At 38.2% G+C, this 12,142-nt stretch overlaps 1 long non-coding RNA gene across 2 annotated transcripts in view; it reads left to right on the top strand.

Moving 5' to 3' along the window:
* The window catches only part of LOC131825210 (uncharacterized), a 93,390-nt gene that overhangs the window by 43,502 nt on the left and 37,746 nt on the right, over positions 1-12,142 (top strand). The window contains exons 2-3 of one of the 2 annotated variants that reach the window (XR_009351159.1): positions 665-857; positions 8,884-9,025. This is a non-coding gene — a long non-coding RNA (uncharacterized LOC131825210). The remainder of the gene's footprint in view (positions 1-664; positions 858-8,883; positions 9,026-12,142) is intronic. The other variant, XR_009351160.1, reaches the window with a different exon arrangement.

Genomic DNA, 12,142 nt, shown 5'->3' with positions numbered 1-12,142 from the left:
CAGCTACTTGCTGACATCTATATGACCTTCAGGAATCCAGGTCTCAGCAGGCAAAGGAAATGGAAATGCAGAAGAAAATTGAGGATAGAGCTATAGAAAATCCTACTCTTCTGTATTCAATGAAGGTTTTTATTTTTCCTTTTATAAGAAAACAACTTTCTTATTTATTATTTTCCTTGTATTGAGACATGTTACATAACTTCATAAAATACACTGAGCATCTATCAGATTCAGAAGGAAAACCTATCATGGGTGAAGGTGGCCAAAAGGTACAAATGTCCAGTTATATGTTCTGGGGTTGTAATATACGATGTGGTAATTATAGTTCATGAAACTGTATTGTGTATATGAAGGTTGCTAACAGAATAAACCATTAAAACTCTTACCATAAGAAGAAAAACTGTAACTGTTTGAAGGGATGGATGTTAATGAAACTTATTGTGGTAATCATTTCATAATATATGTATATATCAAATCATTATATTGTATACTCAAAATCAAACTAAAGCAGTTTTGTATATCAACTATATCTCAATAAAACTGGAAAAATATATAAAAAATGTGAACATTGTCTAAATTCACAAACATAAATATTTTTGATATATTTTCTTTATATAGTTCTATGAAGTGAATAGAAGATACTAATATTACTCTCCTTTTACAGATGGCAAAACTGTTAAGTAATAAGAAATTCACATAGTTTGTAAGAGGCAGAGCCAAGATCATGAACAAAGAATTCCTGATTCCCTCAAGTCTTCACCAGCAGCAGCTTCCTGCCTTTGTTCTGATGAGTTGAACAAACTTGTGGCTTTTCTGAAAAAAGACACCTCCAACTTCAACTGACTCAGTCCTAATGAGTAAGATAGATTAGATGCTGATTATTTGCATGTAAAAGAACTCTTTGCTTAATAAAGCAGTTCCCTTGAGCATTCTTTAGTTCTTTTAAATGTTCAAAGTTTACCCTGTACCAGTACTCTTCTAGACTATGGGAATGCAGTGATCAACTAAATTGACAAAGTCTATATTTTCTTACAGTTTATATTCTAGTGGAGAAAACCACACAAACATATGTGATCAAACAAACATATAAGTATTGGGTTTTCAAGTCATGATAAGTGCTTGGAAGAAAAGTAAAGCAGGGTAAAGGACTATAAAATGACAGGCTATGGGGAGCTGTAATAGCATGAATGGGAATGTCTCTCTAAGGTTGTGACCTTTGAGCAGAGGAATGAATGGAGTCAGGTAGCAGCAGTCAGGTGAAGAAACAGAGCAGCAGACAAGGTAGGAGAAGGCGAGTGCTGTGCCCACACCCAGGTCTATAGAGCACTAAGAGTGCAGGGAAGGCTGGGCCACATCTTAGAAGGCACTGCCCAACAAAGATCAATAAGGGATGAAATCAGTCAGTCACTGGGGAAAAAAATCAAATAAAATAGACTTTAATAGATTAGAAAACAAAATTGAAAACCAAAAGGTCAGGGTTACTGAGCCTGGGTGCTCAGTCAATTAAACGTCTACCTTTGGCTCAGGTCATGATCCCCAGGTCCTGGGATCCAGCCCCATGTTAGGCTCCCTGCTCTCTTTCCCTCTGTGATCTCTTTCACTTTTGCTGTCTCTCAAATAAACAAATAAAATCTTAAAAAAAAAAAAAGTAAAGTAAAAGAAAACCAAAAGGCCTTAAGGACTCTAGTTGTCTACTTATACGTGGGACGTGTAAGACTGGTGGAGCAAAATAATTTGTCAGTAAATATTTACTGAATATTCAATATAGAAGTTTTATTCTTGGGAAAAAAAAAAAAGAATTCCTGACTCCATAAACAGCACATGTTCAAAGCAAAAGGATTATCCTCTATAACCAAAACTAGGTATTGAGCTTGGTGGAAGATGTCTTTCATTGTACACTGCAAACCAAGGTACACCTGCCTGATATTGCTTGTACTGTCTGTAGACCCTGAGTGGAAGCCCATGCTTATGCTCTCTGTCCATGCCCTCTTTCTCCTACTGTTGATTCCAACCAGAATGGACCTATATCCCAAGAGGGAGAAGCAGCCAAGACTTAAGTTACTCGGATGCCATTTTGATAAGAATTTGAACTAAGACATCAGTGATCTTTAGACAATGGATCTTATAGGTGAGCCGAGCTCAAATGGAAACAGATCTAATGAGCTATTTGCACAGGAAAGAACGAAGAAAGTTCACTAGGAAAGAGAGAAGAAAAGGAGTAAATTAACATTAAGAAACAGAGCAAAAGGATTTTCCCTGTAGAAGGTGTGGAATTGCCCAAAATTCTGCTTCAAAACTTCAACAGAAGCATATACCATTCATGTAAAATACAGCATTGGTAGCTGGACAGAGACTACCATTGATTTTTATCCCAATTAACACCTCCAGTTATAAAGTTCCTACATTTGAATGATTCTTATTGATGAGGATGAGATAGGAGCTGAAGAATAGTCATCACTTGTCTACTAGTTGTTAAAATCATAGATCATCTAAAAATCTCTTCTGGACTCCCATTTTCAACTTCTCCACCCAAGTAGAGACCTGTAGCATCTAAGAACTGGAAGAGAATGCAGAATTCATCAAACCCAAGTAGGTCAAGATAATTTCCTTTCATTTAGCCGCATAATATTCCCATGAGGTTGGGGCAGGCAGAGAATATGGATGGAGAAGTTTAGACACCAATAGGCCTTGTACAGGTCATGAAGCTTATGCATGACCAGGAATTCCTGGTTCTAGTCCTGTGTTTCTTCCTTAGCAACAGTTACATGACAGATCATACTTTATTCTCTTAAAACACTCCCCAGAAACACTTTGCCAAGCTCAGAGAGAACAGCAATCTTAAGACTTTCCACTTCAGAATAACAAGCCAGTGGACCCACACAACAGAAGACAGATCTTGAATGAACACAAATTAAACAGAAAGTAGAAAGTAGGAAGCGGAGGCCCTTCTGGGGCCTAGTGATTTATAGAATTGGATATGTTCTAAAACTAAGCTTGCTACATGGTTCTATCCTTGTTTATTGGGATGAATTGCCCAAGTCATATGGTTTCCCCAAGTCCAACTTTCATCTGCCAGACAAAAATAATATTACTGATCACTAAGATGGTATGAAGAATTCAAATGAACAAAACAAAAGGAGAACTGGAGGCACAAAGAACTATGACAGCATGGGTTGATAGAGCTAAAAAGAGGTTTTGACATGTAATCTAGCTTTGAAATACAGAATAAGATGAATTATAGTCCTCTGCCTTGGTAACTATTAGAGATGTCCATACACACATACTTGTATCTCCAGAACACTTTGTCACACAGTTGGGAAGAGTGCAGAAGAAAGTGGGATTCACCAATCTTATCCCACTACTCCCCTCCACTCTGGGGCTATTTTATCAGTTCAAGATGAGGGATTGCCTGGGAGAACAGAAATAGCCATGAAATAGGGTAAAATTATTTCTGCAAACTTTTTATCCATTTCTAGCCTTTCAACCACCTCCATCTCAATGCCGAGCTGTCCTCCTCCTCACTATGTTTTTCCATATTCACTAATATATTCTTTATGTTATACATGATTATCCAAGGCCACTGACTTAAATAAGAATTGTTCTCTCCCAAGAAACAAGCTCCATTACTCTCTGGGCTTACAAAAGTAATAGCTATCACATAAACTTCATGTACTCCTCCACAAACACTAGTGGAGCCCGATAATTTATTAGGTACTAACTTCAGCTTATAGACAGTCTTCTCATACCATGGAAATTCTTAGCCAGATGAAATATAGCTAGATTGCAAAAGATGACAGTGTTAGAACTGTCAGATACATAGCAGGCCAATAAAGCCTGGTACTTATAACCCCCAGAGACTGAGAAGGCAATGATCCATGTGGGACAAGACTGGGGCTTAAAATGCTAAATATGGGTAGGATCTGACATTGGCCTTGATCTTTCTGTTCTCTAGCCAGCTGCTGAGCCTGAGCTTTCATCAATGGACATGGGAGCATAAGGGCAGCTGAACTCTCAGCAGCCCCCACGAAATTTGAGAATATGAGTGACCAGCAGATATTGATCTGGTTCTGAAAGGGAGAGAAGCTGAAGGGAAGTATTTACAGAATTCTCTATTGATGTCCAGAAAGATGCCCCATTTTTCTCTCTTCAGTTGAAGTGGCATGTCTTAAACTCTCACAGGACTTATGAATAAACCAGACAGGCCTTGTTACCATCTGAAATTCTGTAACAAGTATTTTTCAGCCCTGGCCAGCATGAGGAGAACAGCAGAATTCCACACTGCAACGTCCAAGGAAATCAAAATATGAACCCCCTGTTGATATATTTTCTTTTGACACACACAATTTTGCTGAAACTGCTGACTTGGAATTTGAATGCAAAGGTGTTTTATCTGAAAATTCTATAAGAACTTAGGGCTTCAGGAAAGTCCATTATACCCCTATGACTGTAATACCACATTGTCCTCTGATTCTGAATTCACTATATATTCTTACATCTAGAAGACACTACAAAACAGTTCAAACTGTAATCCCAAATATAAACCTCTTTTTTATTATTCACTTTGTAATTGTGCACCAATGCCAAATATGAAAGATGCTTAATTTACTACTATAGCTAGCAGCATATCCATTTCCAGATTTCTGAGGCATCTACCAAGATCTATATCTCAGTCCATGTGCAAAAATATCATGGGCTGTGTGTAGATCTCTGTTTTCTAGGAAGATACGTGAGATGGAAATTGGCAAATTGCAATTGCACTTTAAAGTGTCTGGTGAAATTATCCTGGATCCTTGATGTATGGGAAAGCGGTTTGGATAGCTGACCAGAGCAGACATTGTGCATGCTCCTGCCAGGGAAGCCAAAGCAATACACTGATCCATTCCAAACCACTGGGGGTGGGGAAAGCTGCTTAATTAGGGAAGTCTGTAGTTCTGAAGGCTGGGTGATTTAAATGTTCAGTGCGGAAAGTTATTGGTCAGTTGATAAGTCAGCCATGGTCTGAAGACTTTTTCTCTTAACATAACAATTTGTCTTCAGACTTCTTAAAACCTCAAGTAGACTCCACACAAGCCAAATATTTAGTGGTTTCGTGAAGTTTTTTCGGTATTCATGTCAACTGCAGTTCTTCAGAAACCCATTTAAAATGTTGTTTCTTTTCCATATGGCATTCTAAAAGGGAACACGGTATTACAAATTTAAGATTGTGACAAAAAAGAATGCTTTTTGTAACTGTTTCCATAACTTTCTAAACTTCTTAAATGACTTTGATTTATGTTGTGCCAAGAATTGAATACCATGTTTATCACTAGGATTATGAATATCTATCTATCTATCTATCTATACCCTTGGCAACTGGAATAACTATATGTATGGAGGCTTTTTTTTTTTAAGTCTATTTATTTATTTGACAGAGTTCACAAGCAGGCAGAAAGGCAGGCAGAAAGAGGAGGAAGGAGGCTCTTCACTGAGCAGAGAGCCTGATGAGGGACTTGATCCCAGGACCCTGAGATCATGACCTGAGCTGAAGGCAGAGGCTTTAACCCACTGAGCCACCCAGGCTCCCCATGTTGTAGGCTTTTAGTTTTTTTGTTTTTTTTTTTTTTTTTTGCTATGTTTTTAGGTTTGATTGACAGATTCCACAAATGAGTCTTGAAGGTTAAATCATCTGCTTCATCTCAATACCTTCCAAGCATCTTTAACACAATTCTAAAGTTTAGGACTCAGAAAACTATTTGCAAATTTGTTCTTGTTCTACCCTATTTTATTATATACACCAGGGATACCACATTTCCTTAGATTTTCAAACTTTTGTGGCTATAATTTTTCCCATTTTCATGAATATGAATATGAAAAGCCAAATAAGGAAGAATTCTCCCTTCTGAGAAGTCTTGAGGTCCCTGCCAAGCCCATGGCTCCTTTTAGGGTCGTTGTCCATCCATAGATTGCGTATCCTGTGATCCTCACCCCTCTCTCAAGTCTGGTTGCAGCTTCTCCAGCAAAAGAATATTTGTCTAACCCAGAGATAGCCACCTAAAGACTAAGCAAAGGCCAAAAAAAAGGGTCCGGCTAGAGAACTCTACACAAAATGGTGGAGTGACTGATTCCATCAAAGCTCTTACTGGAATCTGGCTGGGAGATGTACAAAGACAGTGAGAAGTGGGAAAGGACTTGAGAAATAAATGAAAGAAAATAGAAGATACACAAAAGGGTAGAAGCCTGAAGGCAGCAAAAAATAGGTAGAGAACAAAGCAGAAGGGAAACTGAACCGTGAACATGACAGAATATCATTAGGGTTGCTATGTATCACCATGGAGATTATTAAAAGTACTGTTCCATTCTGATTCTCTAGGTCTCTGTCAGTTTGGCTCTGGAGTTGCTGAGACTGGTTCCATTCCTTCCTATAATACATCTCTGTTAATAGGGATACAAAAACAGGCTTGTTAGAGTTTCTGACAAGTGTATTAGAACCTAAGTCAAAAATTCATTTACTATGAAATGAAGCACCTATTTTATAGATAGATGTTCTGACAAGTTCTATGAGGGCTATAAAGTGAAATTTGCAATTACCCTTCTAAGGGGATCATTAGTTTAAAGAGTAAGACCATAGACTACTGATGAAGGCAGTGAAGGGTTAAAATTGGGCACTTTGAAGACATACTGCCTGCTTACAAATCCTGTACCAATATCAACTAGCAGTATGGCTGTCTCCTTGAGGTCAGGTTTCCTAATCTATAAAATGGGGTACCATTCTCCAAACTACCAATTAATGTTCTTGTGAGGATTATAAGAAGGAAGTTCTGTAAAGGGTTTGGAACAGAGTTCAGAATAACTGAGATTGCCCACACCCTTCCCAGGTATCTGAGGCCTTTGTGGCAAAGAAAGGAATTGGGTGGATTAGAAGCAACTCTGCACAAACCCATTCCTCATAGGAAGACATTCCGTACACGAAACCAGGCAGTGTGGTTGGAGAGTTACACCTGTATCCCAAGGCAACTTTCTATAGAACAGATATCCACTTGGTGACCTTGATCCTTGGCACAGAGGAATCCTCCTCTCATCGGTCACTCACATTCCAAGGAAGGAATTTGGCTGTCCTTCCTCATCACCCTCTCTTTGCTCCTCTCTTTGCCAGACATCTGCTACATATGCTGGTCTTGTGTCTGCTTCATCTTTCCCCACATGATCTTCATCTCTCCCCTTTTCTTTCCTCCTCATACTTTCTTACAGGAAAGAACCAGGGGCAATTTTCTTACAACATACTTAACCACACAAAACATATATTTCCCACTTGGCTCTGGTGTGTTCATGAGTCGATCAAGACCATCTGCGCTTGCATATCCAATATCCCCCAGTATACCCCACCCCCTAAATCTAATCCTTTCTGTGTAATGTAACAGGGTCTTTGTGCTACAAATCCCTTAATAATTTTTAAACAAAATTGCCTTAATATATAGCAATTGCTAAATGCAATACGGAAATATTTATTTCTCTTGCCAACTATAGATTCCAGTCTGTGGCTGCTTTGCACAACTTGCAGAACTCTATGTGATACAAACCGTACAAGACACATGTCTTAAAAGCTACTCCTTTGGGGAGTCTAGAAACACATCATATTCAATTCTATAAGAGATGAACATTGCAAATTATCAGCAAATTAATTGCCCAGGGCAAGAACCCAAGCCAGCTTTATAATGTTTAATTTCCTCTTGACCCTTCTATGACTGATATTTGATAGGCAATACTGAGTCTTTCCTGTGGCACCTGATTTCTAAGTGTGGACTTGTGCTTATCATCATGGTAAAACACTCAGGCATAAACTCTACTGACAGAAATCCAGTTGGAAATTAACACCATCAGAATATCCTGGAATGTAATATATTATTGTCATGTATAAGCACTAAAAATAAAAAAAGTAATTTTTGTAAGCTAATATTTATAAATTTTATAATGTTCACGAATTTTCCAGTATATGTGGATATATTAAATTACTATTCTTATAGGAATTCTTAAAACCCCACAATATCATGCGCCAATGAATCTTTTAAATTTTCTGAATTCTACTGCATCATTCAACAAATGGTGGTTGAACCATTTGTTGTACTCAATACACTTCACAGAAGAATACAACAAATCAGATACACATTTTGGTCCTAAAAGTTTATGATTCAGTAGAAGAAATGAGACAGACATACATGTGGTAGGCAGATTATTAACCACACAAAGATGTCCACTCCTCAGTCTCTACAACCTGTCAGTATGTTACCCTAGATGGCAAAAGGGACTTTTGTGATTTGTGATTAAGATTAAGCACTTTGTGATGAAAGTGATTATCCTGGATTATTTGAATGGGTTTGGACTAATCCCATGATTCCTTAAAATCAGAGAAACTTCTCCAAATCTGCAGTCAGAAGGAGATGTAAATGATTCACATTACTGGTTTTGAAGGTAAAGGGGGCCATAAGCCAAAGATTGTGAATAGCCTCAAGAATCTGGAAGAGGCAAGGAAATGAATTCTCCCCTAGAACCTCCAGAAAGAAATACAGTCCTGTCCACAAATTGATCTTAGCCAAGTGAGAGCCATGCCAGATTTCTTACTTCCAGAACTATAAGGTAGAAAATGTGCATTGCTCTAAGTTATTAATTTGTGGCAATTTGCCATAGTAGTAATAGGAAACTAATATAATGCATAATTTATACGAGTTAGAAAGGGCCAATTGTTATAGAAGAAATACAATGATTGAGATATTAAATTAAGATTAGCATGACAAAATTGACTATATTTATCCTCTTTCTTAACTCCAGATTTGTATTCCTTTTGTATTTGTATTGTTACAAATATCAAAATATCAAAATAGCATCATAATGTCTTCCTTATCTTCCCAGGAGCTCTGCAGCAAAAAGCTAAGAAGACCATGCACATGAGGTGAGTGACTCATATAAGATGGGAAGCTGGCTAACTGGTTAGCCCTGAATTTAACAAAGTTAACACCCAAGAGAAAGTTTCCAAACTTTGACTAAGCCAAAAGTAAGTTTCTGGATCAAAATGACAAGTTCATGATGGAATCCTACATGGTATTTATTTAAATACCATGCTATTTAAATGAAACCTTGTTTTCCCTTTAAAATGTATTCATAAAACATTCCTCGAGTCCTCAACAAGATAAAGAAACTGGGACCAAATATTGATACTTTTGCTGTAGTCTGCATGGTGAGTCAAGGATAGAGTTGTAATTGCTAAAATGTCTGGCCAAATGGAAAAGATTTTTTTTAAATTTTTTATTTTTTATAAACATATATTTTTATCCCCAGGGGTACAGGTCTGTGAATCACCAGGTTTACACACTTCACAGCACTCACCAAAGCACATACCCTGCCCAATATCCATAATCCCACCCCCTTCTCCCAAACCCCCTCCCCCCAGCAAGCCTCAGTTTGTTTTGTGAGATTAAGAGTCACTTATGGTTTGTCTCCCTCCCAAGCCCATCTTCTTTCATTTATTCTTCTCGTACCCACTTAAGTCCCCATGTTGCATCACCACTTCCTCATATCATGGAGATCATATGATAGTTGTCTTTCTCTGCTTGACTTATTTCGCTAAGCATGATACGCTCTAGTTCCATCCATGTTGTCGCAAATGGCAAGATTTCATTTCTTTTGATGGCTGCATAGTATTCCATTGTGTATATATACCACATCTTCTTGATCCATTCATCTGTTGATGGACATCTAGGTTCTTTCCATAGTTTGGCTATTGTGGACATTGCTGCTATAAACATTCGGGTGCATGTGCCCCTTTGGATCACTACGTTTGTATCTTTAGGGTAAATACCCAATAGTGCAATTGCTGGGTTATAGGGCAGTTCTATTTTTGACATTTTGAGGAACCTCCATGCTGTTTTCCAGAGTGGCTGCACCAGCTTGCATTCCCACCAAGAGTGTAGGAGGGTTCCCCTTTCTCCGCATCCTCGCCAGCATCTGTCATTTCCTGACTTGTTGATTTTAGCCATTCTGACTCGTGTGAGGTGATATCTCATTGTGGTTTTGATTTGTATTTCCCTGATGCCGAGTGATATGGAGCACTTTTTCACGTGTCTGTTGGCCATCTGGATGTCTTCTTTGCAGAAATGTCTGTTCATGTCCTCTGCCCATTTCTTGATTGGATTATTTGCTCTTTGGGTGTTGAGTTTGCTAAGTTCTTTATAGATTCTGGACACTAGTCCTTTATCTGATATGTCGTTTGCAAATATCTTCTCCCATTCTGTTAGTTGTCTTTTGATTTTGTTAACTGTTTCCTTTGCTGTGCAAAAGCTTTTGATCTTGATGAAATCCCAATAGTTCATTTTTTCCCTTGCTTCCCTTGCCTTTGGTGTTGTTCCTAGGAAGATGTTGCTGTGGCTGAGATTGAAGAGGTTGCTGCCTGGGTTCTCCTCAAGGATTTTGATGGAGTCCTTTCTCACATTGAGGTCCTTCATCCATTTTGAATCACCAGATATTTCTGCTCTGACCTTTATGATTTCTCTTCTCCTGCTGGGCTTAGGGTTTCTTTCTTGGTCTTTCTCCAGCTCCTTTAGGTGTAGGGTTAGGTTGTGTACCTGAGTCTATTTTCGTGTGTAGTGTAAGGAAATAGTCCAATTTCAATTTTCTGCATGTGGCTGTCCAATTTTCTCAGCACCATTTATTAAAGAGGCTGTCTTTTTTCCATTGGACAGTCTTTTCTGCTTTGTCAAAGATTAGTTGACTGTAGAGTTGAGGGTCTATTTCTATTCTGTTCCATTGATCTATGTGTCTGTTTTTGTGCCAGTACCATGCTGTCTTGATGATGACAGCTTTGTAATAGAGCTTGAAGTCCGGAATTGTGATGCCACCAACGTTGGCTTTCTTTTTCAATATCCCTTTGGCTATTCGAGGTCTTTTCTGGTTCCATATAAATTTTAGAATTATTTGTTCCATTTCTTTGAAAAAGATGGATGGTACTTTGATAGGAATTGCATTAAATGTGTAGATTGCTTTAGGTAGCATAGACATTTTCACAATATTTATTCTTCCAATCCAGGGGCATGGAACATTTTTCCATTTCTTTGTGTCTTCCTCAATTTCTTTCATGAGTACTGTATAGTGTTCTGAGTATAGATTCTGTGCCTCTTTGGTTAGGTTTATTCCTAGGTATTTTATGGTTTGGGGTGCAATTGTAAATGGGATTGACTCCTTAATTTCTCTTTCTTCTGTCTTGCTGTTGGTGTAGAGAAATGCAACTGATTTCTGTGCATTGATTTTATATCCTGACACTTTACTGAATTCCTGTATAAGTTCTAGCAGTTTGGGAGTGGAGTCTTTTTGGGTTTTCCACATATAGTATCATATCATCTGCGAAGAGTGATAATTTGATTTCTTTGCCGATTTGGATGCCTTTAATTTCCTTTTGTTGTCTGATTGCTGAGGCTAGGACCTCTAGTACTATGTTGAACAGCAGTGGTGATAATGGACATCCCTGCCGTGTTCCTGACCTTAGCAGAAAAGCTTTCAGTTTTTCTCCATTGAGAATGATATTTGCGGTGGGTTTTTCATAGATGGCTTTGATGATATTAAGGTATGTGCCCTCTATCCCTACACTTTGAAGAGTTTTGATCAGGAAGGGATGCTGTACTTTGTCAAATGCTTTTTCAACATCTATTGAGAGTATCATATGGTTCTTGTTCTTTCTTTTATTGATGTGTTGTATCACATTGACTGATTTGCGGATGTTGAGCCAACCTTGCAGCCCTTCAATAAATCCCACTTGACGTGGTGAATAATCCTTTTAATGTACTGTTGAATCCTATTGGCTAGTATTTTGTCGAGTATTTTCACATCTGTGTTCATCAAGGATATTGGTCTATAGCTCTCTTTCTTGATGGTATCCTTGTCTGGTTTTGGGATCAAGGTGATGCTGGCCTCATAAAATGAGTTTGGAAGTTTTCCTTCCATTTCTATTTTTTGGAACAGTTTCAGGAGAATAGGAATTAGTTCTTCTTTAAATGTTTGGTAGAATTCCCCCGGGAAGCCGTCTGGCCCTGGGCTTTTGTTTGTTTGGAGATTTTTAATGACTGTTTCAATCTCCTTACTGGTTATGGGTCTGTTCAGGCTTTCTATTTCTTCCTGGTTC

Source organism: Mustela lutreola, chromosome 2, assembly GCF_030435805.1.
Source record: "Mustela lutreola isolate mMusLut2 chromosome 2, mMusLut2.pri, whole genome shotgun sequence".
NCBI lineage: Eukaryota > Metazoa > Chordata > Mammalia > Carnivora > Mustelidae > Mustela > Mustela lutreola.
This window is presented reverse-complemented; position numbering and strand designations above follow the sequence as displayed.